Consider the following 27,834-nt stretch of genomic DNA (forward strand, 5'->3'; position numbering starts at 1 on the left):
TTGTTTTTCATGGTGAATTTTTCATGGTTGGCCATTGTGCTTTGGATATCATTCAACCTCTTCACAAATACCATATTCTTGACAAAACTTGATGAGCAGGTGTTGTTACAAGGCTTACCTTTCAATTTGATCGCTTTTTCCAAGTTTTGAAGTGGTTTGGCACCGTTTTGGGCTGCTGGACTGTGTGCGCCGCGCGCAATTCCCAGTGTGCCGCGCGCCTTGTATGCACCACACCCATGTAATCTTTCAACAGCAGGTTTGCTACGTGTGCGTCGTGCCCGGTGAGTGCACCGCGCTCTTGCGTGTGTGCGCCGCGCTTCCCAAATTGCCTCCCAACTCAATCAAACGCTCACCATATCAACTTCACACCTTTGCAAATGTCTTCTCCAAGTCATTTAGCAACACAATACCTTTGCTTTGGGTCAAAACATGTATTTATAGGCTTGAGAGAGACTCGTTTGATTTTTTCTTCCTTGAAAACCCACTTTCTAATGTTTTTTGTTTTGCACTTTTCATTGACTTTTAAAACACTTTGTCTTTCCTTTTTTCTTTGAAATTTTGGCTCTCATGATAAAATTTTCGGCGCTTCTTTGCGGGAACTGTGTGACTGGGCCTTTGGCTTTGAAATCCATGTCTGCATCTGAAAATGTCAACTGTCGATTTTTGGAAAAAAATTTCATAGTTGACCTTGTTTGACTTTTCTTCAAAACGGAGTTTTGAAGAAGAGTCGATGTCTATTGCGGTGATGATGAAGCTTTCTGCACTGTAGGTATATACGATCTCCCTCTGGCCTGCATGGCTTGTTCTGGACATGTTTTCAGAGACCAAACTGATGAATTTCTAGACCCAAACAATAAAAAATGACTTTGTCCTGAAATAGGACCAGACCTTGACTATCATGAATTTCATTGATTTGGACCAAGACCTGAACCAGCAGAGGCCCGTCATGAGGAAAAATGAGTAGCATGACTTTCTCCATCAGATCATGACATGTCCCTAGCGAAATGTAGCTGAGTGGATGAAGCGGGACACCTAAAATTGAAATGCACAAAGAGCTTTGATCTCTGACGGAGGGCTAACGAGACCGACTCTAACATTGGCTCCAATGGGGGATGGTAGCTCCTTGGAGGTGACAAGAACAGTAGATCTCTGCAGGAGCTAGACAGTGCCTCTTGGTCCATTGGGCTATAGAGTCATCATTTTGATAAACAGCAAAAGACTCTGACTTATTTACAAAACTGGAGTAACCAAGAAATTGACTCAAACTTGATAATTGGAATAACTCAAAAATTGACTGTACATAATGAAACCAAACTGAAGTAAAAATGGTATTTACAATGACAGTGGGAGCAGTGTTAATAGATCAACAATGATACTGCTTGAGCAGCCGACCATTGATCGGCCCTCCAGGACAGTCTTCCCCATACATTTCTTTAAGAAGAAAGGCATTTTGACCCCTGTATGCTGCGATCTTGAAAGGACCTTTCCACAGATTTTCAAACTTTCCATGCTTGCCTTTCTCCTCATTTCTTGCATCCCATTTAAGCACCACATCGTCCAACTGAAATTTGTCCGCTTTTGTTTTTTTGTCATAAATTTTCTTTTTCTTATCCTGCAACTTGGATGTGTTTTTGAAAACTTCTTCTCTCGTTTGCTACAAGTGGATCATTTGATTCAGCCTTCTCTGCATGGGATCTTCCTCATTGTCGGCCTCCTGAAGAAGTTTGACCACCGGGGCAGCAAGGGAAGCGGGAAATACTGTGTCCACTCCATAAACTAGCTCAAATGGTGACATACCAATAGACTTTTTCTGACTGATTCGATCCACCCAAAGTGCATGAACCAGCCTCTTGTTCCAGCTCTTCTTATTAATTTCCAGCAGCTTCTTGATGATGTTGACCAAAGATTTATTCGAAGATTCCGCCAATCCATTGCCTTGCGGATGATAGGCAGTTGAATGACCCAAAATTATGTGATATTTGTGACAAAATTCTACCATCCTTTTCTATTTAAAGGTTGTTGCATTATCAGTGATTATTTTGTTTGGACAACCAAAGCGAGACAAGATGTTATTTTCGAGAAATGAGATGATTACCGAGTCCGTTGCTTGTCTGGTAGGTGCTGCCACAATTCACTTTGTGAAGTAGTCCGTCGCTGTAAGGATCCATGTATGTTGTCCGGAAGATGCGGGATGAATTTCCCCAATGAAAGCCAACCCCTACTGCTGGAATGGAGCGCTCACTTCGATAGGCTTGAGTGGCAAAGGCTGTAGTTTCTATTTTCCTTCGAAAATTTGACACTTATGACAGCGCTTCACCATCTTATGCACATCAGCAAAAAAAGTAGGCCAGTAGTACCCTATTGTTGGAGAGGTAAATCCCCTCTGCTGACAGAGGCAATCCCCACTAGCCCAAAATGGGTCTAGCAACAATCAAACAATGCTATCACGCAAGTTCCTAATTACAAATTAAAGGTGGATTATGAGAGCCTACTTGGATTCCAACACTAGTGTTGTAGAAGAGTTGACACTCCCGTTCCTTTGCTCTGGCCGGTCACGATCCCCACGATCTCCGTGAATGGACACCTGCACATACAAAGGACAACACAAATACAAGCATAAAATCCAATAGATGCAATTATATATCAGTTAGAAAAGATATAACTCAAATATCATTACAATGAACAACAAGAGTGGAACCATAATGATAGTCATCTATTATTGATAATCAACAAAGAAGAATACAACCATAAATCTGACGTCAAATCCTCCTTTGGCTGGGTGATCAGCTACATATGTCTTGCAAATCCTGTTGGGATTGGGAACAAGCCTCTCTCTCTTTGACTATGAATGGACTCTTACAGCAATCTCTCAGACTTCCGACAGTATAATTCTCCCTATGCTTGAACTAGCTTGTCAAATGCAACAGAACAAGCTTTTATTGATGGAGGAGAAGGAGATACAATGAATCAAGACATTCATGAGATTGGCATTATCCTCAAAAGCTATTATGGATAGAGGAGAGGGAGATACGATGAATCTCAACATTCATGAGATTGGCATTATCCTTAAAAAGCTTCATGAGTCGAAAGAAAAAACCTTCAGGCGTGCGTTTGTTAAAAATCTTTTCCAAACTCGGCTGGCGCGGGTATAACTCTGAGACAGAGCGCCAACTGGTGCGCCCTCTTTGTAGGATTTCCCCCATTGGCGCGAGTAATACACTGTTGATCCGCGCTAATTGAAAAAGGGAACTTTTTAAGGATATTTTGTCGGAGATGTCTTCAAGGCATATGAAGTCCATACTTAGGGGAACATAATGCAAGTGTTTTCAAGTTATGTCACTTCTCACAAGTCCCGGAATGAGTCCTCCAAAGTGCAGGAGAGGGGTAATAGGGACGGTGACAAATGGTGACAAATTATTGTGTAACAGATGCCTTCTAAAGCATGAGGCCCGAGAGAGAGAGAGATGGGTGAAATGCTTTACAAGAACACATGCAGCTGCCGCCGGAGAATCTGCATAGAGAGGTACAACTGATAGCTCAAGTACATGATATGTGTGGTATGGGCACAGCCATCCATAACAGAGTACATAATAATCTAGATCCAAGGTATGGGCGCAGCCATTCGGTGAGGATCGATGAATAGACTCAGGCATGGTCGCAGCCATCCAGTGAATGAGTCATGTAACAATAATCCACAAAATCGCAGCCTGGATTCCAACAGACAAAATCCAGAGCCTTGTGCTCCATCTCGACCCGAACAAAAGTACAAGTTCAAGCATGTGAATACATGAGTTGAAGTCGAACATGCATGAACATCATCTGATTACCAGTCAATAATGAAAATTGTTAACAGACGCGAGAGGTACCACCAATAATGACAATGGCCCTCAAGGTACTATAGGTACAATCTACAGCGTGTGAATCAGTGAGCTAGCATCGAACACCCGTAAAATCATTCGATCGGAGGCCAATGATGAATACCTCACGTCGAACACGAAGAACCTGCCATTGAGGCATGCAGGCTCCAAGGCACCAGAAGGGAGTCTCTAGATCAGCTTCCTGGATAATGAGCTGAAGTCGACAGGAAGTGACCTTGATCGAATGTGGGCCATAGTGTTTCCCACATCATCAACACGAGACAGAGGAAGAATGTTGTGGTGGATGAGAATTATGTGAGCTATCAGAGGGAGGTTGTTATTTTGCAGAGGTCAACTTCTCTTGAACATATCAGCGGCACAACAATGGACTTGGCAGTATTTGACATCAATGGATCAAAGGTCATGGTGACGAGGCAATGAGCAAATGAGAGGTCAAACAGGATCACCCAAATCCACGAAGGCAAGTGAAAAACGAGATGAGATGTCCCCACCCAGACACGAAAGCAGACAAGTGCCATGTCCAAGAGCGACATACTGTCGACCTAACAATAATTATGGTTCCATTTTCCCCCACCATTTCTGGCGAGTACCCCAGTTATTTATTAACAAGCTTGACGGGGATAGCATATGCTTGTAACGTCATCTCGACGGATTCCAATGTCATCAAGTTTTAACGAGTCTGACAGAGGAAGAACTCGGCATCTTTTCATGTTTAGAAATTTTGAAAAGACAGCAGAAAAGAAAACTCCAAGGGTGTCCTTTTTCATAAAGTTGTGTCTCTCGAGCCCGAAAAAGTATAAAACAATGCTCGAAAGAACCGCCCGACCATTACGATTGAGGAGCACTTTTCATGAGTAGTGATTTCGACCTGAAAAAGTGAAAAAGAAATCGAAGCCACGTCGCTTCGTAACCGTTAACGAACCTGAAACGCCAAGGGTTCGACGATCTTTTCGTTTTTACACAGTCGGAAAAGAGTTTAAAGGCGACCGCCTCTTATTTACGTTTAACCAGTCAAGAGGGATAACTCGGCGATCTTTTCATGTTTAGAGAGTTAGAAAAGAGCTAAAAGATGACTCCACAGTGACTTTTTCGTGTATTTACCGAGTCTGAAAAAGTATAAAATACAACTCGTTTCACCATCGAAGTTGCGTAAAAGACCTGTCGCTGCACAAAAAGCAAGCGTAAAATCCATTTTCGACCAAAGATATATTAAAATATTCAAAAAGTAACTTTTCAAACCTAAGTATAAGTCAAAAAGTTATAAATATGGTGAAAATGGTAAAAATAGAATTACTTTTACTTTTTACCTCTCTGAAGAGTAGCAGTGGTCTGTTTCGGGAGTGAACTTCAGACGGTGATTACGGCCAATTCGTGCAACCATTCGGGATTTCGTTGGTTCCAGGTAAGAGGCGCTTCCCCTGGCTCCATTTCCATACATTTTTTAATGCATTTTGCTTCCTAATTGGCCTCTGCAAGGGGGAATTGCAAAATTTAGGGCTTCGCCCATTGGCACGGGTATCCGGCACGGACCCGCGCTAATGGGGCGATTTTTCTAAAAGGGTCGCGCTCATTTGCACGACTGTTTTAGAAACAGTCGCGCCAACCGCGTAACTCAATTTTCCGCTTAAGATTTCCCAACGCATTTTAAATCTAACTGGATTGTAAGCTTACTAGTGATCTAATCGTGATTTATATGTTCTTGTGGATGCAGAGAAGCAGGCAAAATGGTAGTAGAATGGAAGGAACGAGAACATGATGTCAAGGATGCTTTGGCCCTTGAGGATGAAAGGTGCATGAATGCCCTAAGGGACTGCGGGTTTAAGAAATTCTTTCTTACACCTTACTTGCGCGCTCAGCCCGAGCTACTATAATTCATAATTGACCTGTGGGATGTTGATGACCAAGTGTTCCGTTTACGGGACCAAGTGCTAGGGCTCGATGTGTCTGATGTCTACTTCATCACAGGGTTATCACGGAGAGGGGTGAGGCCTATTTTGACCGGGAGTAGACCTTCCGGGGAGAAGATGACTGAAGTTCGAGACCGAGTGTTCCCAGGGGCACAATTTGGAAGGAATAGTGCAAAGGTGGATATTCCCACCGTTCTGGACTTGATTCTCAGGGTGATACTATTCACCATTACTCGAGCTACAGAGGTGCAGGTGCCCCATGAGGCGAGCAAAAACCATCTTCTGTTAGCCACAGATTTCCTAAATCCTACCATCTTTGACTGGGCCACCGCAGTGACTACTAACATCAAGAGGCAGCTTGCAAAGTGCAAGCGAGGAAAGGTAAAGCAGTTTGGGTATGGCTCAATCGTGGTATCTTTTTTCTTGGAACGATTACCAATTTTTCAGGGACAGGTAGCTATAGTGGCTGATCCTTTGCCACGAGAGCCTAGGATGGCTCGTTTGGCAGAACTGATGCCCAGGGGAGGAGGGGGCCAGCAGATGTCGTGGAGGGCCGAGTTCTTTATATGGCTCCGTCGTCGGCTGATTGTGGTGGAGTATTGGCCATATGCAAGGACTGACTTCACCAGAGACCCAGATCTCCCACTGCCCGAGGGAGAGGAGTGGGACGAGGAGCTGGGTAAGATCTCTTTTTGTTTTTGATCTTTTATATGTTTTTTTTGTTAATACATGTTTATCCTAACAACAATTGTATATATATGCAGATGTTGGCCTAGAGCGACCAGTTGACATGTCTCCCATCGCTCGGAGGAACCAGCCCGCAGCCGACCCTCAGGAAGAGGGTGCCGAGTGGGATGAACTGATTCAGAATCTCGAGGGACTCGCCCGAGGGATTCCTGATTACACTAGACTGGGAGATATGCCACTAGCATACCAGAGGCACACAGTGGGGGTGCCTAATCGTGTCCATCGTCTATTGAGATGTTTGGTGCGTGCAATGTTGTGCTATCATGAGCACCACCGGGACTAGACTCCTAGGTTTCTTTTTCCTGCATATTTTTTGAGAGACATGTCATCTCCGGATGTATTTGAGAGGAACATGTATTATTTTTGGAACTATATGATGCACGTGGTGCAAACATTGCGACACACATATATATATATATATATATATATATATATATATATATATATATATATATATATATATATACATATGCCTATTTCTATGGTTTTATTATTGTGCTTTATATGCTTTCTTGTATGATGTTTTACATATTATGAAAATGTCTATCTAATACATGGTTCGCCAATGCATCAGTTAATGTGTTCAATTGTCTTGGAATGTGCCGATATGTAATGAAATAGTTCCTTTCTAACAATCTCACATGTAAATACAACCTTAGAATGCGATGGTATATGACGGAATATTGCCCATTGAGCTGGTGGACGACAAGTTGAGAGTCTAGGTTCACTAGCAATGCACGAATGTCGAGATTAATTGCTTCAGCAAGTAGTTCAATTACAGCACAATATTTGGCGACATAGTTAGTGGTAAGGCCCAAACACACACCTTGAAGATCTATCAACTCACCATGAGGATCATAGATCACCCACGCCGCAGAGGACAAGTTGCGAGTACTGTGGCAGGCACCATCATCGAAACCAACATAAGGTGCATCAGACATCTGCACAAGAAGCGAAAGACACAATAAGCAGCAGTCACGCTTTCAAAACAAAAACACACACACACAACAACACACCTGCTAAAGTACATGTATGTACAAAACAAAGTGTATAAGCATCATGCATAGTACTTTTTCAAGTACAGCCCGTTTCGGGGCTTCCCGAGAGGATTCCCTTCATAGTCAATTAACTCATAGGCCCCTTTTTGCAAAACTTTCTTGACAATGTAAGGACCTAGCCACATAGGCTCAAGTTTTCCTGCCCCCAGCTTATCGTTTTCCTGATCGTATAGCAGGACTAAATCTCCCTCAACGAAAGAACGTGGGTGGACGGTCTGATCGAAGTGAGTTTTCACTCTCTTCTTTTGTGCTTCAATGGCCAGAGAGGCTAGGCGACGGGTCTCATCTAGCTGTTCCAGGTAAAGAAGGTGTTCTTCTACCAGAGTAGTGTTGGGAAGTAGTTCGACAGCCAATTTTAATGAAGGGATTTCGCACTCGATTGGAAGGATAGCCTCTAGTCCATAAACCAGTTGAAATGGAGTGAAACCGGTGGCATCCTTCACGGAGGTTCGGTAGGCCCAAAAGTCAGGGAACAACATCAAGTGCTAGTTAGACTTATGCATGCCAACAGTACGTTGAAGCATTGTAACCAAAATCTTGTTGATAGCTTCAACTTGGCCATTAGCCTGAGGATAGTATGGAGTCGAACTATCGTGCCATAAGCCCAGCTGGGTTGTTAGTTCTATCATCATATGATTACGGAAATGCTTCCTGTGATCAGTGACGATGGCTTGAGGGACGCCGAATCGTGAGATAACATGGCTGAACAAGAATTGCGTCGCTGTGTGACCGTCTTCAATTAATGTGGGCATCGCCTCGGCCCATTTAGTGAAGTAATCGATGGCAACTATAATATACCCATGCCCCCCGGCCGAGCGAGGGTTACAAGTCGTACAATCAATGCCCCATTTTGAAAAAGGGTTGACGGTGACAACAGGGTGCAATGGAGCGGGAGGCGCTCGCATCTTCCGCTGGTATATCTGGCACTCATGACAAGAGCGGACGGCAAGAATGCAATCCTTAAAGATAGAGGGCCAAAAGTAGCCAACACGGAGGATTTTTTGGGTTGTGGCATATCCGGACATGTGACCACCACAGGCCCCAGAGTGGCAGTCATTCAAAACATGCTCAGCTTCCTCGAGAGTTAGACATCGGCGAAGAACAGAGTTAGCGTCGAGGCGGTATAGTGTATCCCCAATAATACGGTATGGTTGAGACTGATGACGAATCCTTCGCCGAGCGTCTTTGGACACGTCGGGGCGAAAGGAGGACATTTGCAGATATATGATGATATCCCCGTACCAGGGGTCGAGGGTGCTAATGAGAAACAAAGTCTCATCCGGAATATGATCCTCTGGGTGAGAGGGCGGGGAAGAAGATGGCAAAGATCAAAGTAACTCAGCGAATACAAGGGATTTCTTGGACTTGGCAGTGGTAAATTCCAAGTCGAACTCTTGGAGGATGACAATCCACTTTGAGTACTTGCCCCCCAGCAACTAGCGTAATAAAATGTACGTCATGGGGTTGCAATCAGAAACCACAGTGGTAGTGCACAGCAGAATGTAGTGACGGAAGCGTTGGACAGAACAAACAATGACCAAAGCCAACTTCTCGACATAAGCATATCGAGTTTCCGTGTCTAAAAGGTTGCGGCTGAGATAATATATAACATGCTCAGTGTCATCATCATCAGTTTGAACGAGAACCATGCCGATAGTGGTGTCGGCGGCGGCCAAATACAGAGTATAGTCGCGATGATAGTTTGGAGGACGCAACAATGGAGCGGAAACAAGGAGACCTTTGAGACGCTCAAAAGTTTCCTGAGCGACAGTATCCCAATGGAAAGGGACGTCTCGCTTTAGCAACCGTGTGAAACCTTTAGCCACCTCGGCATAGTTTGGAACGAATCGTCTCAGAAAGTTTGCTTTACCCTACAAGCTTTGCAATTGCTGTAAAGAAGCAGGGGGAGGAAGATTCACAATAGCCTCGACTTTAAGGGGATCCAAATGGATGCCCTCTCAGGAGACGATGAACCCAAGAAGTCGGCTGGATTCAACACAGAAGACACATTTGTGAGGATTGAGTCTGATATGGTAGTGTCGGCAGCAAAGAAATATATCGCGAAGGTGAGTAGGGTGGTCCTGACGTTTGGCTGAATGAGCTGGTAGATCATCCAGGTATGGTTGTACAATGTGGCGAATGTCATGAAAAGCGTAATACATTTCACGTTGGAAGGTAGCACCGGCATTTTTGAGATTGAACGGGAGCTTCTTATAAGCAAAAGTGCCCCATGGACAAATAAAAGCGGTCTTGTGTTGATCAGCGGGGGAAATATTGATCTAGTTATACCCAGAAAAACCGTCCATAAAAGAGTACATTTCGCTTCCGGCACACTCATCAATAATTTGATCAATGAATGGTGTGGGGAAACTATCTTTAGGACAGGCCCGATTAATATCACGATAATCGACACAAACACGGATGGTACCCTGTTTTTTATTCACAGGCACGATGTTGGAGACCCAATCTGTGAGCGGGATAGGGTAAATAAAACCAGCTTTAAGAAGCTTTTCCACTTCCGCCTTAATAGTTGCAGCCTTGCGGGGGTGTACAGGGCGTAAACATTGACGAACAGGCTTAGTACCTGGGTACGTGAGTATCTCATGCACCACTATGCTAGGATCAATGCCGGGCATTTCTTCGTAGGACCATGCAAAGACGTCACGAAATTCGCGAAAAAGATTGGTATAGAGTCAAATCTCCTCCGGAGTACAAGTGACTCCATTGTGAAGATGTTCGACAATCCCTGGTTTTGCAGAGATGTCGATAGGTTGGGTTCGCGTGATGTTCCCCATATTTCCTTCAGAGGACACTTGAAAAACTTGGATAGGTGTTTGAAGGGTTTGAAATGGGAGATAAAGAGCAAACCGTTCGAGACAAATAAGCATATCCTGATGGGTAGGGAGAAATGAGGAACGATGTTGAGAATCATGCCAAGGAGGTTCCTCGAGAGTCATAGTCTCAATAATGGCTTCGTCAGAAGGGAATATTTCTTTTAAAGGGTCTGAAGAAGTCTCATCTCCAAGCCATGAGGATGGAGCGAACGAGTCGAGAACTTTGCTCGAAGGAGCAGGTTCAGAAGAGGGAGCCGATGCTGCAACGATTTCAACATAGTTGAGCTCGACAGGACTCAATGGCATCTCATCACCCCAAGATTCTACTTGATCAGTGGGAGGGAGGATCCACGGATCAGAACGAATAGTAATCATATTGACAGAAGCGACGTTAGGAGGTGGGAGCGGAAAAACACCCATGAGGGCGGGATCTTTAAAAAGCCCAGCTCCCAGACTCTCATATGATTTGGAGGTATGCTCCACAAAAGGGATGTTGCCTTCAGAAGAGGAAGCGAAGAATGAAAGCTGGTCTACGATAACAATCTTCCCTTGATGATGGAAACGGATGATACGAAATAAAGACGAAGCTACAGCTTGCATCGTGTATGTCCAGCTACGTCCGAGAAGGAGGTTGTAGGTAAGATTAGCATCAACAACTTCAACTTCCATCTCAACCGTCTTCCCTTCTAAAGAGATGGGCAAACGTTGGAGTATACCATAGGGGCGAGATGCTCTTCCATCAAAAGCTTGTAAGGTTGTGGGAGACTGGCTCTGCGTCGGAGAACCAATAGCTTTCCAACAGGTAACAAACATGATGCAAGTTGAAGCACCTTCATCAATGAATGTATGATGAATCGCTTTGGAATTAATAATAACCTGTATGAGGAATGCGATTTGGTGAGGCAGTCTCGGCATATGGCTTTCCAAGTCAAAAGTAATCAGATCCAAGTCGGCCGGGTCTATGCCACCGATGGCCGATAGCAAGGACTTCCTCTGAGAGGGGCAGCTCTGGAGGACTTCTAAAGCGGACATAGCCAACGAAGTCTGAGCTAAGTCCTCGACAATACTGTAGTGTTGTGCGGCACGAGCATTTGGATTGTAAGAAGATTTTCGGAGTACTCCTTTTGGGGGCGGTCGAATAGGCGTCTCAGTGCTAGGTCTCTCGATGTGGAGCGGGCCTGAACTGGACGGAGGAGCACTAGAGGGGACCTCAGGCTCTTTCCCGGTAGATGACGGATATTCTTTTGTCCGAGTACTGATGTGGACAGGTATTGTTCCAGCCATAAATACTTGAGAACTGAAGGAAAATGGAGGTTGAGAGGGGTCAGCCACCATTTGAGTTTGTTGAGATGGAAAGGGTTCTTTGAGCACCACAGGAGTCCCAGGAGCGCCTTTCAACAAACGACTAACTTCGGACCACCTAGGGCAGTCTTTGGTATAGTGATCATCATCACAGATAAGACAAGGATACTTGGGTTTGCGCTTGGCACCTTCCTCCGGTGGAGGTTTAGGGAGTCTTGTTTAGGTTGATCTGGCTTATTCTTCCCTTTTCCTTTCTTTTTTCCTTTCGAGGCTTTGTCTGCCGTGGTGGACTGGACGGCATTGACCTCGGAAGTAATATTCGAATTGGGTGTAGCCCGAGAAGTGTGTTCATTTGAAGCATTTGATTTTTGCTTCCCAGGGTTCGCGGAATTTTTCTTCAAGGATGAGTTAACAGAACCAATAATACCATCAATAGTTGGTGTTGGCGGGGCTTTGGATGTTCCTGGTCTCGGGGCATCAGGAAAATAATCATACAATGTACCAGACTGGGAATAAACCAAGTCAAGATACTAAGCGCGCGTGATAGCTTGCTATTCAGTGACACATGCCCCCATGGCAATGTCCCGTGCTATTGGAGGAACGAACGAAGTCGTAAACCAGTCAGTAAGAAGTTGGTCAGGAATCCAAAACTTGATCATACGTCGACGTCGTCTCCATTCATGGATATGATCAGAGATATGCGTAGTCGTTGTCTATCTTAAGGATGTCAGGAGGTGTGTACCCGTTTCATATCGAATGGGCAACTGAAAATGAGTGAGAAATGCCATAGCCAACGAGTTAAAATCCTGAAAGGATCCGCGAGTGAGCTCAATATACCACTTAGCTGCAGAGCCAATGAGAGTCCTTTGAAAAAGGCGAAGTCGAATCGAATCATCAAGCCATGAATTGGATGAACACCACAAGTGATAGGTCATGACGTGAGCTTGAGGATCTTCATTAGCTTTACCATCGAATTTGGGACAATCACCGGGAATTTTCTTCGGAACCAGAGGCCAATACGGATTATGGAGAATGGGATCATTGGTCAGTTTGGACACATCCGGTAATTCTAAGGTTGCTAAGAAGGGTAACTGAGGGTTGAAGGACATCTGGGGCTACGGGTAGGATGGAGCACCAAGGTTCCAACCAACTGGTGGTTGCCCCCATGGGTTTTGTCCGGACGGACTGGGCCCCATAGGGTTTTGTCCGTAGGGATTTTGGTTCTGCCCCCCAGCGTTCCATGGATTACCAAACTGTCCTGTAGGAGCACCATACGGTTGTGGGTAATTCTGATAAGGATTTGCCTGTAGTTGTTGATAATTTTGATATGGGGCAAATGAAGGTTTCCCTTGGGGTTGCTGGTAACCATAAGGCGGCTGGACTCCAAACTGAGTTTGAGAAACAGGCTGAGTTTGATAGACTGGTTGGGATTGAATTCCAACTTGCATTTGAAGACCGAATGGGGCCTGGGGTCCAGCCTGGGGCAGAAAACCGGGTGGAGCTTCTGAGACAACAACCATTTGAGTGCCCGGTTGAGCAGCGCTGGAAGGATGTCCTGTAGGTTGGGCTATCTGGCCGGAAGGATGACCTAGTTGATATTGAGGTTGGCCCACCTGCCCAGAAGGTTGTACTTGCTGGGGGTGGAGTTGTTGTTGCACAACTGAGGGTTGTCCTGACAGACCAGATGGCCGAGTGGGTTGGGCAGTTGGTTGGCCTGATTGGATTTGAAGCTGGCCGACTTGCCCAGGTGCTTGACTATACTGGACGGTGGGTTGACCATACGGTTGACCCTTGTCCAGATGTTGGACCATACTGGACATTAGGTTGGTTTGGGTGAACATACGACTGACCAATTTGTCCAGTAGGATAACCTTGCTGGATACCAGGCTAGCCTTGTTGAACAAAAGATTGACCTGAGTTACTAGAAGGTTGAGCATAAGAGGTGAAAGACGGACCACCAGAGGCCAAAGGTTGTCCTTGGAAGGGTTGTCCTTGTTGGCTCCCAGGTTGCCCTGTGTAAGACTGTTAGTCTTGATTAGGTGGTCCTTGGGATTGCACAGATGATACTTGGCCACCATGATAATAGGTGGGGCCCCAATCAATTGAAAACAGGACTGAAATCTCAACAGTCGGTTGAGACGACAAAGGCCTACCAAGATGTCGTAAATACCGGTCGTATGGCCCCTTTGTAGGATCAACGATTCTGAATATAAAGGCTGAAGGACCACTGAAAACGGGAGTCGAAGAAGCTACACATACCGTTGGAATGGTTGGGATTGAGGTAACAGACGTACTGCGACTTTGTGGAGTAAAAGGCTCCGTGGTGGGAAAGGTGAGTTGTGACCAAATAGAACTCATGGAGGGAGTCTTAGAAGACATAACATCCTTTAATGCTTTGTAGCCTGGAGGTAGTCTCCCAGTAGTAGGGGTGCTACTAACAGGTATAGATTCCATTGCGGTGGGAATTTCACCGCTCGTCGCAACGGATTCTTCAGTCGAAGTAGGGGATACTTCCTCAATATCGGAAGAAAATAGCAGGGCCAAAACACGAGGGGAAGTGTATTCCCAAAAAGGGATAATGTCTTCAGAAGGTTCCTAAACGGGGTTCCAATGAAATTCGTAAGTCTCGTCACCTGGAGCACGAGAACTAATCGGTTGGATACTCAGAATAATAGGAAGAGTATCACTCACAACCGGTATCTCGGGAGAAGCAAAGGATGAAGACGAAATTGGTAATTCCGCCAAGATGAAAACTTCACAAAATCCTAGGGAAGCTAACGAGAAAGGACCCTACTCAAACTAACGCAAACAAGATCTAACCGGGTAAATGTGAATCATGGCCGAATAAATTTTAAGACAAAGGAACTGAACTTGACCTTTTCATGTTTTAAGAGTCGAGAAAAGGACAAAAAGATGACTCTAGTCTCCTTCGAATGTTTAGTGAGACCGAAGTGACAAATGCTCAGGTGAGCCTTTTCTTTTAGGGAGTCCGAAAAAGATCAAAAGTGACTAATCTAGAGAAACTAGGCAAAGGTTTTACCAAACAATCCATAAAACTACATATACACCTTGGCAATCATATGAAAACCAAGGACTTCCCGTACGGCAGTCAATCTTCCCGAATGTTGTGTTCAGTGCATTACGGCTTGTAAGGCGGCAGACACGGCTTCCTATGGATAAAGGATGATAACCTAGTGGGGTCTCCCCATATACTCGACGGTACGTGGGAGCACAAATCCGTGCTAGAACGCTATTGAGTCACAAGAGGAGGAATCACCCAACCATAATGTGAAACAACAGTGACTAGGTTTAACGACGCCGAAACACGTCTCTAGCCTAGACCTCTAGATGTATGCGTTAAGTTCCAATGCGTTTTTAGATTCATTCAGTTCATTTTACAGTTGATCTTTGATTAGGTTTCAGTTTCTAGGTCCTACCGTATGTAATCTCTCACAATTTCCTAAATGCAAGCTATATGCCAAAATATATTATTTCATTCGATGAATGCTAACTATGGGAGAGTTGAGATCTTTCAATCAAATAAAATGATCATCAAACAATCAACAATGACTCTAATGCAGTTAATGGCAATAAACAAAACTTCTCTTCTTCTTTTTTTTAAATCTCTAATCGCTAATAACAATGAAAAGCTCTAATTTCCATTAACTACTGCAATGCAAGAGAGATTGTTCGTTTTATTTTCAATGGCAAAATGCACTAAACAAATTTTGAGAGATAATAACAAAGAGTAAAAGAAACAAATTTCACTCAATGAAAACACAATCAAGTCCCTGAAACATCAAGACAATCTTTCAAACCAAGAAAAACCACAAAGACCTCAATGAGCTATGTAATCTAACCCCAAACGAAGTCAAGCGAAATCCAAACGAAAAAGAGGTAAATTTCTCGAAGGACACAATAAAAAGTTTTGACAACCACTAGCCAAGTGCAAAAAGTAGCCCAGAAGTCGACTGGACAATCAAAGAACCAAAAACTCCTACGGAAGGCTCGATGTACAAAGCCACTAGATGCCATAGGGCTAGAATATGAAATCGATGGAAAGAGGCAAACACCCGAAGGATGAAGGTCAAAAACCAGTCAAACAAAGCTCTAACGCACTCTAGTAGTTGAAAAAGATGTGACAAGACAGAAATCCAAGCTCAGAAGGCTTCCAAACAAGCAAACTGGAAAAGTTCACAGGCCTGGCGCGACTGTCAGGATGTAACTCGCGCTTTTAAGAAATTAGCACGAGTTGCTTTTGTGCAACATGCGCCCACTGGCGCGACTGTCAGGGAAAAATCACGCTAATCAAGTTTTCTAGCTTAAAAATAAAAACAAGCAGTCCACGGCTTGATCAACAGTATCCAGACAGACCAGGCAGCAAGAGACAACTTAAAATTTTAGCCCAGAAAGCTTATCTAAGCAAGCAAAACAAGAGAAAACCAAAGTGCAAGACAAACTCCAAGTTGTTCAGTTCGTAAACCAAACCGGAGATTGACTAAAGTGGCGTTGATCTACTTCGCTAATGCAGAGCAATAGCGTTTCGAAGGCTACCTGGCCATACTTCAAGCTCCGTCCAAAGTTTATGAATCAAACAACAAATAGCTCTCCCCAGTGGAGTCGCCAAATTGTTGGAGAGGTAAATCCCCTCTGCTGACATAGGCGATCACCACTAGCCCAAAATGGGTCTAGCAACAATCAAACAATGCTATCACGCAAGTTCCTAATTACAAATTAAAGGTGGATTATGAGAGCCTACTTGGATTCCAACGCTAGTGTTGTAGAAGAGTTGACACTCTCGTTCCTTTGCTCTGGCCGGTCACGATCCCCGCGATCTCCGTGAATGGACACCTGCACATACAAAGGACAACACAAATACAAGCATAAAATCCAATAGATGCAATTATATATCGGTTAGAAAAGATATAACTCAAATATCATTACAATGAACAACAAGAGTGGAACCATAATGATAGTCATCTATTATTGATAATCAACAAAGAGGAATATAACCATAGTTCTGACGTCAAATCCTCCTTTGGCTGGGTGATCAGCTACATATGTCTTGCAAAGCCTATTGGGATTGGGAACAAGCCTCTCTCTCTTTGACTATGAATGCAAAGAAGACTCTTACAACAATCTCTCAGACTTCCGACAGTATAATTCTCCCTATGCTTGAACTAGCTTGTCAAATGCAATAGAACAAGCTTTTATAGATGGAGGAGAAGGAGATACAATGAATCAAGACATTCATGAGATTGGCATTATCCTCAAAAGCTATTATGGATAGAGGAGAGGGAGATACGATGAATCTCGACCTTCATGAGATTGGCATTATCCTTAAAACGTTTCATGAGTCGAAAGGAAAAAACCTTCGGGCGTGCGTTTGTTAAAAATCTTTTCCAAACTCAGTTGGCGCGGGTATAACTCTGAGACAGAGCGCCAACTGGTGCGCCCTCTTTGGAGGATTTCCCGATTGGCGCGAGTAATACTCTATGGATCCACACTAATGGAAAAAGGGAACTTTTTAAGGATATTCTGCAGGAGATGTCTTCAAGGCATATGAATTCCATACTTAGGGGAACATAATGCAAGTGTTTTCAAGTTATGTCACTTCTCACAGGTCCTGGAATGATTCCTCCAAAGAGCGGGAGAGGGGTAACAGGGACAGTGACAAATGGTGACAAATTACTGTGTAACACCCACTCTCAAGATTTTGTTCACTGTTGACTTCCAAAAAATATGTCCACCACACTCTCCTCCGTGGAAGTCCTCCATGACTTTCTTTGCCTCCTCTTCCACCAGACAATTTAGCAAAATGCCACCGGGATCTTTCCAATACAGTGCAGAATTCAAGATACAAAACTTGGCATCTTTCAATTTAAGTGTTCTCGCTTTGTTTCTAACCATGCCGAGCGGTGGGGATAGATTTTTCAGCACATATGTTATATCAGAATACCATGGGGACGAAGCAAACATTTCGGATACCTGAACTGAATTTCCTTCATCATTCTCATCGGACATGGCAACGATCAAATTTATGTCCAATGCATGAAAATTTGACTGAGCCATTAGCTTCGCCAATCCCTGTCCTTTGACCAGCTTTGTAGGCTTTATCTCCACATCGTATTCTAGCAAGGTTGTGATCCATTTGCCTCTTCTCCCTTCCGGATCGGTCTGCACTAAAACATCTTTCACAGCAGTATTAGGAACATAGGCCAGAATGTGAGAATGTAAGATATACACCCGGAAATCCTTCAGTGCCTTTACCAATGCAAGGGCTTGCTTTTCAATGATGTTGTACTTCAAAGCTACATCCCTTATAGCCCTGCTGAAGAATGCGATGGGTCTTTCATGATCATCCCTTTTCTGCAATAGTACCGCTGCCATAGTGTGCTCAGAAGCAAATGAAAACAATATGAAATCTTGAGTGTAATCCGGGCTGACTAGAACTGGAGCTGAAGAGAGGGCCAATTTGACCAAGTTGAAAGATTTTACAGCCTCATCCGTCCATTTCACCTGGCTGTCCTTTTTAAGCATGTTGGTCATTTCTTTCAAATGTTCCGCAAGATTAGGCACAAAACGACGTAGAAAATTCATCTTACCATTGAATGACTGTATCTCCTTTTTGTTCCTAGGCAGATCGATTTGCTGAATTGCTTGGACATGTGTTGGGTCTATGCGGATGCCATCTTTTGAAATGATATGGCCAAGTAGTTTTCCTTCCTCCATGGCAAACAGGGTCTTCTTAGGATTCAACGATAAACCATATTTCCTGCATTTTTGAAAGACAATTTTTAGATGATGCATGTGTTCTTCATCAGATTTTGAAAACACCGTCAAGTCATCCAAGTACACCACCAAAAACACATCCTTCTCATTTGCAAACGCCAAGTCCATTGCACGCTGAAATGTGGCACCTGCATTCTTCAAACCGAATGGCATTTTGGCATAGTGAAATGTTCCCCATGGAGTTGTGAATGTTGTCTTGTCTCTATCATCTTCATGGACCGAGATTTGGTTATATCCGGAATAACCATCAAGCAGCGACATACGAGATGCCCCCACTACTCACTAAAGTATATGGTCCATCTTGGGCAGCGGATAGTTGTCCTTCAATGAGACCTTGTTTAGATTTCTGAAATCAATGCATAGGCGGATCTTGTTACACTAAAAAATGTCACCATGACCACTTACAGTTAGTATGGCTCAAATCAACAGTCATGCTACCCTCTTAGGCAAGTCTTATGCTTCTGCTATCCATCTCAAACTCAAAGAAGAGAGAAAGTCTTGTAAAAAATGTGTTTATCTCTGGGGTCGCAGGTTCTCTCTAGCCTTACCTGCGGGGACGCTTACCATGTTCACAAAAGTTGCGTCCATGGACGCTCTGTATGTTAAGGGACAGGTGCGTCCTTCTGTAAAAGGCAAAATGCGCGAGTTTCATCTTAAAAAAGTTACTTGTGGTTACTTCTAGAACCTTCTAGAGGTCGGTTTGATGAAATGGATGCGCCTCCAGTTGGTTCATGTATCTCTATTAAGGGGGAACTTATCCCATCAATAAGGGAGCTATCCCACCCAAAGAGGGGGATGATCCCATTGATAGTGGACCTGAATAACCTCTTTACAACACTATAAATAAAGACATTGAGCCAGAGGGAGGAGAGGTTAGAGCTATACATTTTCTTTGGGTAAACGCTGCAGGAATTAGGACTCCCATTTAGAGCCTTGTGAGGAGAGATTGTCTTTGCTTGATTCTACTTGGAAGTGGGTGAGCTTTGTCAAAGTAGAGGAAAACCCTTGATGGACCTTGGGAGGAACTTGCACAACACCAAGGCCAGGTTGTAAGAGTTTCTTTGTTTCGTTATTAATACAAACTGGTTTATTTTTCTCAATAGCTTGTGTTAATGAGTTATTTCATGTGTTCCTTGGTCTGCATGTTGAATATATGTTTTATTATATGAAATACAAGTGCTTGGTAATTGTTTGATTGTTTGTGGTTGCAGGAATTGACATGAAGGAGGAGCTCATCCAGATTGGCAAAGACGGACTACAACAACAGCGTTTTGGAATAAGGTAAGCCTAAACACTCGTAGTTTTCATGTTATAAAAGGTATATTTAGAGAAAGATCACTCCATTTTGTCTTGTTTGTCGCTAGAGAGTTTAGACTCCTAGGGAGGTCTGTTGTGCCCGCACAAACGACTTTTTCCGCCACGACAAATTGGCGACTCCACTGGGGAATCCATTAATGAGAGAGTCTTTTCCTTTGTGTGAACTTTGCTCTGAGAAAATCACTTTTATTTTCTGGTTTTTGACTGTGAGAATTAGTATTTGGGTGGTTTAGCTTTAGATTTAGTTAGATTTGGTTTTTCTTCATTTTTCCAGAAGGACGCACCCTCTGAGTACTGCACAGTGCGTCTTTGGACGCGCTGTTTCCGTCTGCACAGAGCGGGCCCGCACCTGTTATAACGGGTTTCCTGCGTCTTCCTGTAAAATTTAGGAAAATTCCATTTTTTGCTTTAATTGCTTTTAGATTTTGATTTTTCTTAGTGTTTTCTGCCCAGATCCTTTAGTACCCTGTCAAAAATTTTCACCTGAACTTGTTTTGTGAGCTTTGAGTGTTTTAGTGGATTTCAATGAAGTTTAGACCTAGGGTTTGATTTTTGGATAGGTTCTGTAGTGACTTTGATAGTAGAAAGTTGTCCAGCCTTAGATCTCTCTGGTTAGTCAGCCTTCTTAGAAGTCGGGCCTGTCGTAAAGTCTCCTTGTGTGAGCAGCTTGCCATTTAAGTTGTTTTGGGTCAAATTTCGAATTACTTGCTTATAAAGTGTTCATTTCCATTTTACAAAAAGAACAAAAAGATTAGAGTTTTGTTTTGGCTAGTTTTTGGTTCTGCAATAAGCTAGTCCTTGATTTGATTGTGATCAAGTAAAACACCTTAGAATTATCATTGTTAGTTTTGGCCTCGTTAAAATTGCTTAGAATAAATTTGCCTTTTAGTTTGCTTATGAGTGAATTTTCATAGATTTTAAATAGTCGTTAAGATTGATTTTTGGTTATATTAGATTTATTTGCTTTATTTTAAAAAAAAATACAAAAACATCTTCTTTAAAAGTCTTGTTTCAAGTAGCTTTTTGTTTTTGAAAGAGGAAAAGAGTTTTTTCGTGCATGTAAAAAGCGGTCGTGTTTTTATGCTTGGAAAAGACAAACGAATTGTTTCTTTGATTGTCACTATGGTCACTATGGTCACTAAGGTTACCAACCTCAAGGTCAAGGTCAACCCCAGTACCCGTATTTACCTCAAGGTTATCAACCTACGGGTCAATACTCTGGTCAAAGTTATCAACCACCTCAAGGGCAATCATATGGGACTGCACCTTACAATTATCAACCCTATCCTCAATACGGCTATGGATCTCAGTATCCTCAACCTGTTACGAGTCAGTACCCTGGAATGTTAACATGGGATCCGTCACAGGGTCAACAGATGTCGCAACCAAGTATACAGTCGGTACCTCAAGCAGGACAACCTGTAGTTCCTGGTCCACCCCAGCAACCGCAACCTGTCCAGTCAAGTGTTCAGACCCCTGTAACTTCAGTAGTTACTCAGCCGCCAATTGCACCTGGCACTCCACCTCACACGGCTGCAGAAACTACCGCTACATCTACCATACTTACTTCTGGAGTATCGGCAGCTCCGGTTTCTACTGTCCCTGTAACCACTCCTCAGACATCTGTACCGTTGTCTAGATCTACGGTTCAAACCACAGTCCAGATGCCTGTAGGCCAACCTGGTACAAGTACGGTTGTTACTACTCAACCTCAATTTGTTCAACCTCCGTACCAGGGACAGTATCAACCTGGGCAAGCTGCCCAACAACCGGTTTACCAGTATCAACCGTATCCTGGGTACACTTATCAACAACCTCAGCAACCCCAGTACGGTCCGGTTAATCCTGGTTTTCCAGGAGGATATAATATCCCAAATGCGACTCCTGTTCCTAGTTATCCTGGATATCCTCCTCCTGGGGCTGGTATTGTGACTCAGAGTTTTAGAGATCCTAACCGGCAGTTACCGTTTATTGCAACTTTAGATTTACCCGACTTGACGCGCCTAACGAACGATCCAATTCAATATCTTCAGTTCTGGCCGCCAATGCCAAATAAGTTGCCCAGCGATATACCCAAGTTCGAAGGTAAGTCTGGAGAGGATCCGTCCAATCACGTGATGACTTACCACCTCTGGTGTGCTTCAAATTCCATCTCAGATGATTCCATCCGCTTACGTCTTTTCCAGCGTACACTCATTGGTCTCGCGGCTAAGTGGTACATTGAGTTACCACGGGCCTCTTTTTACAACTTTAGCCAGTTAGCTACCTCGTTCTTAACTCATTTTCAGTTACCAGTCAGATATGATAATGGTACAGAATTATTAACTTCGCTAAAACAATCGACATCCACGTACATTTCTGATCACATTCATGAGTGGAGACGTCGAAGGAGATTAGTGAAAGTTTTTATCCCGGACCAAATCTTAGCTGAATGGTTTGTCAAATCATTATTACCAAGAATTACTGAAGATGTAGCTAAGGCCGGAGTAGTTACTGAGGAGCAAGTCATTGCTCAAGCACAATACCTTGACTTAGTTTACACGCAGTCGGGTACATTACACGAGAAGATTCCGGATCTTCCAAAGTCGAACCAAATCGCTGCTGCTCCTTCGGGATCTCATGCCGCTGATGGTATGATTGGTATCGTGACTGCAAAGAGCAAGAAGAAGTCTTCCAAGGCTTCAACTACTCCTATTATCACTTTGCCCGATTCCCCGACAGGAGAGTCTTCTCCTGAACTTACCGCCGATATTCACGCTGTAGAGTCATCTACGGCCAAATCAAAAAACGGTGGGAAGAAGAAAGGAAAGAAGAAGACTAAAGCAGACAAGGCTCCAAAGGAAAAAAATGAAAAGTCGGAAACCAATGACGAAAAACGCAAACCTCGATATCCTTGTCTCATTTGTGAAGAAGATCATTTTACGAGAGACTGCCCTCATCGGGCCGAGGTAGTAAAAATAGTCAAAGGTTCTCCCACTCCTGCTGTGTTAAAAAATCCATTTCCGGAGCAGGAAAATAAGATGATAGGTTCTTCTTCAAATGCCAGTGAAGAACCCATTTTGATGATGTCTCATGTGAGGATTGCGACTCGATCGCAAGATTATGGTAGTAAGGCTCCTGTTGATGGCAAGGAAGCAGAATCTTCTCACTCTAACCCGTCAACCTCAGCTCCTGGTTCCGATCCACTACAGATCGAAAAACCTAACCCAGACTTAGTGATTAAGCCGCCCGCCAAGGGTGTACTTCGAAGGTCTGCTTTCAATCCACATGCGAGAGCAGCCCAGAACTACAACATTGTTGAGGACTTAGCTGTTTCACCTTCAGCAATGTCGGCACTCGAAGTGCTGCAATCATGCCCAGCACAACGGAAATTGCTTTTGTCGGCTATCGGAGCTGTCGATGTTCAGGACCCGAACCTAATGATCTTTGATCTAGAAAATAGTACGCCACGTCTCCCCCATCAAATGGCTTTCCAAATTCCAGTGATAGTCAAAAACAGGCCTATTCATCGGACTGTGATTGATGAGGGAGCTTCCACGTGTATTATGTCGATTCAATGTTGGAGATCGCTTGGCTCTCCTTCGTTGAACCAATCCCCCACCATCCTTAAGGCCTTTGATGGCCGTGGGTTCCGTCCGTTTGGTATTCTACAAGAATTACCTATAGGGGTTGAAGGTAAAACCGTTAGTCTGGATGTCGAAGTGGTTGATGCCCCTCTAGACTACAACCTTCTTTTGGGTCGAAGTTGGTCATATGCTATGACAGCGGTCGTTTCATCGGTCTTCAGAATAATTAAGTTTCCACATAACGGTAAGATCGTGACTATTGATCAGCTGACATACTTTTCATCCGACCCAACCTCTTCAGAGAGTATCCAACATGTTGGTAAGACGACAATCCCTTATAAGGACGTTGGTGTAGGTTTAGTTAAAGATTCCGGTTTACTGGGAACTTTTCCTCTCCCTCCTCTCAGCGTAGAACCTTCGTTTGCAACAATTCATATGATCACGTCAGAAAACATTATTTATGATGATCCTTGGTATGTTCCATCTGACTCTGAGATAGACTCATTCGGTGATGTTATGCCATTGAGTCCGTATGAAATTGCTTATGAAGCTCTTATGTCTTTTACCGATTTTCATTCAACCAAAGTCGACCAAATGAATGTGGTCAGTGAAGAATCCCTTTTCACCTCACCCTTAGAACGGATAGCATTTCCCAAAGTCGTGTCATATGACGAACAGCTTCGCGAAATCCTAAGTGTAGACAATCTACCATGGGAGGATCTCCATCACAGATCTTCGTTTTTACCTAAGGATGATGCATTTGAAAATGATTTTTCATCTATCTTTACCGCTGAATATGTCAAAGACGCTCAGGATCCAACGAAACATTCTGATTCGGAGTTGAATTTAGGGAATATTTCTCGTACTATTCCCATTGATATTTCAGTGAAGTCCGGAATCGAGGAAAACATTCATATAGGTGCCTCATGTACAGAAGAAGAAATCCAAACTTACAAGGCCCTATTCCAAGAATTCCGCGACGTGTTTGCCTGGTCTTACGAAGAAATGCCAGGAATCGATCCTGCCATTGTTGTTCATGAAATCAAAACCTACCCGGATGCTAAACCCATTCGGCAACGGTTGCGTCAGATCCACCCTCGAAAAGCGGCTGCGATTAAAGCAGAAGTTGAAAAGCTGTTGAAAGCAGGTTTCATTTATCCGATCCCGTTAACGGATTGGGTATCGAATATTGTTCCCGTCAATAAAAAACAAGGAACAATAAGAATCTGTATCGACTATAGGGATATCAATCGAGCTTGTCCAAAAGACAACTATCCTACGCCTTATATCGATCAAATTATTGATGATTGTGCTGGAAGTGAAATGTTTTCCTTCATGGATGGTTTCTCGGGCTATAATCAAATCAATATTCTACCTGCCGACCAACCAAAAACGGCACTCATTTGTCCATGGGGAACGTTTGCTTATTTCAAATTACCTTTTGGGCTCAAGAATGCCGGGGCCACTTTTCAACGGGAAATGTCTTATGCATTTCATGACATCAAGCACATTGTGCAACCCTATCTCGATGATTTGCCTGCTCATTCTTTACATCGAGCCGATCACCTTGTCCACCTACGAGCAATTTTTATGAGGTGTAGGCATTATCGAATTCGGTTGAATCCCCACAAGTGTGTTTTCTGTATAGAAACAGGTCGATTGCTGGGATTTGTTGTTTCAAAAGCCGGCATTCGCGTCGATCCCTCGAAAGTCGAGGCTATCAACAAATTGCCTCCTCCTTCGAGTTTGCGCCAACTCCAAAGTTTGCAAGGGAAAGCAAACTTTTTACGCCGATTCATCCCAAACTACGCCGAGGTCACTAAAGGTTTTACACGGTTGTTGAAACAGAACACACAATTCTTTTGGGACGAGATTGCCCAACAATCTTTTGATGCACTTAAACACGCGTTGACCCATGCACCGTTATTGCATCCTCCCAACTACAACCAGGACTACTTCTTATACCTCGCGGCTTCGCATTCCACCATTGGAATGGTGTTAGTCCAAGAAGATGAATTCGGAGCGGAGCATGTGATATATTATCTTAGTAGGACCTTGAATCCCACTGAGCTAAAATATTCGCATGTGGAGAAATTGGCCCTGGCAGCCGTTCAAGTTGTCCAGCGTTTTCGTCACTACATTCTTCTCCGTAAAACTACGGTTATTTCGGATTGCAACCCTATGATTTATATTTTGACAAAACAACTGCTAGGGGGCAAGTACTCTAAATGGATTGTCATCCTGCAAGAGTTCGACTTGGAGTTCGAGAAGTCCAAGTCTAAGAAATCCTTAGTCTTTGCGGAATTGATGTGTGATTTCCCGAGTGCTGACACAGAGACTGTGGCAGAAGAGTCCATTGCGGATGAATCTTTGTTTCTCATCAGTACTGTAGATCCGTGGTACGGGGATATAATCATTTATCTCCAAACCCAAACCTTTCGGCCTGAAGCTTCCAAAGCAGAACGTCGAAAAATTCGGTTTCAATCCCAGCCATACAAAATTATTGGAGATACACTTTATCGCCGGGGGGCAGACTTAGTTTTTCGACGTTGTTTAACTCACGAAGAGGCTGAGAGAGTTTTGAATGATTGTCACTCTGGAGCATGTGGCGGTCATATGTCTGGGTATGCCACAGCTCAGAAGGTGTTGCGCGCTGGCTATTTCTGGCCGTCTATGTTTAAGGATTGTATCATTGCAGTCAGGAAGTGCCACCACTGTCAAGTGTTTGATCGCAAGATGCGCGCTCCACCTGCTCCTCTCCACCCTATAATTGCCGTTGGTCCATTCGCCAAATGGGGTATCGACTTTATTACTTGTAACCCTCACTCGGCCGGGGGGCATGCGTATATCATCCTTGCGGTTGATTATTTTACTAAGTGGGCCGAGGTGATGCCTACATTCGACGCAAGTGGCAAAACAGCTGCAGTTTTCGTATTCAATCATATCATAACTAGGTTTGGTGTCCCACAAGCAATCATTACTGACCATGGGAGCCATTTTCGAATCGTCATGATGACTGAGCTTACAAGCCAGCTTGGTTTGCGCCACGATATCTCTACTCCTTATTATCCGCAAGCCAACGGTTTGGTTGAGTCTATCAACAAAGTTCTAGTTATCATGATCCGACGAACCATTGGTGTTCATCGGTCAAATTGGCACAACATGTTATTTTCAGCGCTATGGGCATACCGAACCTCAGTGAAAAATTCAACAGGGTTCACTCCTTTCCAGCTAGTTTATGGCTTAGAAGCTGTGCTACCCATTGAATGCGAAATCCCATCACTTCAAATGGCTGTCGAATTACTTCCAGCTACTTCCGAAGAGGAGAAGCGTTTATTGTACTTGGCTAAATTAGATGAGACTCGACGTGACGCTACATTGGCAATCGAGACTCACGCGAAACGAATGAAAGCTCAGTATGATAGAAATGTAACCCCTCGAAGTTTTTCGGAAGGAGACCTAGTACTATTATATGATCAAGCTAACGATAAGCTAGGTGCTGGAAAATTCGTTCCCATGTGGCATGGGCCCTACATTGTAAAACGAAAGCTAGCAAAAGGGGCTTATGAGTTAGTTGATTTTGATGGGGACTCTTTGGGTAAACCCAGAAATGGGCTTTACCTAAAGAGGTATTATGCTTAAAATGATGGGTATGGAGAAATTTTTAGATAGGTTAGACTTTCTTTCTAGCTAGCAAGTGTGTTAGTTTAGTCAGTGTGCTTAACTTAGAGAGTGTGGTTTTTCGTCGTTATTTTGGCTTATCTTGGTTTTACTCTTGATATTGTAGATGTCGACGCCTCTCCAAACATACATTGGATTTGCTGATGGTGCTTGTCGTAATACACGGAATATCTCTTCCGCAGCTTGGGTTATCTATTCGCCCTCTGACGAGTTAGTTTCTATGCATGGGGTAAGCCTCGGTCAAACAACGAATAACATTGCAGAATACAGTGCAGTGGTTGAATTATTATCCGAATCTATTTCATTTGGAATTCGACGTTTGATAGTGAGGTTAGATTCTGAACTTGTTGTATTACAGCTTAATAGAGTTTATGCCATTAGAAATCCTGTGTTATTGAGATTGTTTTTGAGAGTGCGTCTCTTGGAACGTGAATTTGATTACATTGAATATCAACATATTCCAAGGTCCTTAAATACATTAGCAGATGCAATTGCTTCTCGAGTGTTGGACAGACATTTACAATAATCATGCAAGTAAATTTAAAAAACATTTCATCATACATGTTAAACAGGATAAGCCGGTAATAATGATATATATATAGATAGAAGTGTGTCAAAAATATATACATCGTCTTCGATCATAGGTTGAAAACACCTTATGATCGGCAAAATGATAGTACAAAAAGTCAAAAATGTCACATGTGACTACAAAAGTGACTAGTCAATCACTGGTGGTGCTCTCTGTATGACAC

The sequence above is a fragment of the Pinus tabuliformis genome, chromosome 5_1, assembly GCF_031772625.1.
Source record: "Pinus tabuliformis cultivar Carrire ecotype Pingquan chromosome 5_1, CPIR1, whole genome shotgun sequence".
Taxonomy (NCBI): Eukaryota; Viridiplantae; Streptophyta; class Pinopsida; order Pinales; family Pinaceae; genus Pinus; species Pinus tabuliformis.